The sequence below is a fragment of the Sphaeroforma arctica genome (genome assembly GCF_001186125.1).
Source record: "Sphaeroforma arctica JP610 unplaced genomic scaffold supercont1.312, whole genome shotgun sequence".
Classification (NCBI taxonomy): Eukaryota; class Ichthyosporea; order Ichthyophonida; genus Sphaeroforma; species Sphaeroforma arctica.
Window position 1 is genome coordinate 56,985 of NW_014040246.1, and position 910 is coordinate 57,894.

A 910-nucleotide genomic window follows, 5' to 3' on the forward strand; every position below is an offset into this window, starting at 1 on the left:
TTTGTACTATTTATGATAATCTTCACCGACTGTCGAGACAATATGGAAATTGCGGGTGCACATTTTGATGTGCATGAACTTACTGCCAGAAGGTACTATACTACGTACTATATAGCTTTGTCGATGATATTTAAAGCTCGCCAGCAATTTCCCACAGCACAACAAGCCGCAGACTGTACACCTCAGCGTACAAAAAGTGCTTCAAATCTAAATGACAAAATCTAAATGACAATGTTGCACATTATATTGGAGACTGTAAGGAACGTAAAATTGAGTCCCCACTATGTGTGTCAAATGATTTATATGGTGCCAGTTTTAGTGAATATAAGAACTGTACATTCATAAAGCACAATGTGATTGCTTGTGGAAATACACATCTCGCCGATATTACGAAAGGTTATTGTGGTGCCTCAACCGACAATGGTATCCACAATAACGAAGCTTATGGTAGCCTCATGCGGAGAGTAAATAGTAGTGTATCAGACATAGTACACAAGACCATTTTCATCTGTTACCTTTACGATAAAGGTTTAACAGATCGCTATGAGTTAGAGCGACATAAAATATATGTGTGCACACCAAGGAAAAAACAAAATGAACAACTGGAGTTCTCCCAACAACGGGCTACGGATGACCGTACTATAGCCCGAGAGAGGATAAATATTGGACGGAATATGAAGGAGTTTAGGTGTTATAGTGCCATAAACCCTAAAACCCTTACCGGGGTCGATTTTAATACCCTCCCCAGATATACGGTAGCCTAAGAGCTGTATTTCGCTCATGGCGACGTGACATTTCTTCTCGTTAATCTTGAAGTTTTGTTCGTTGAGTCTCTGAAGGACTCGCCTGACTAATGCGGCATGTTCGCCCTTAGTTTTAGAAAAGATGAGTATGTCATCTATATAGACTT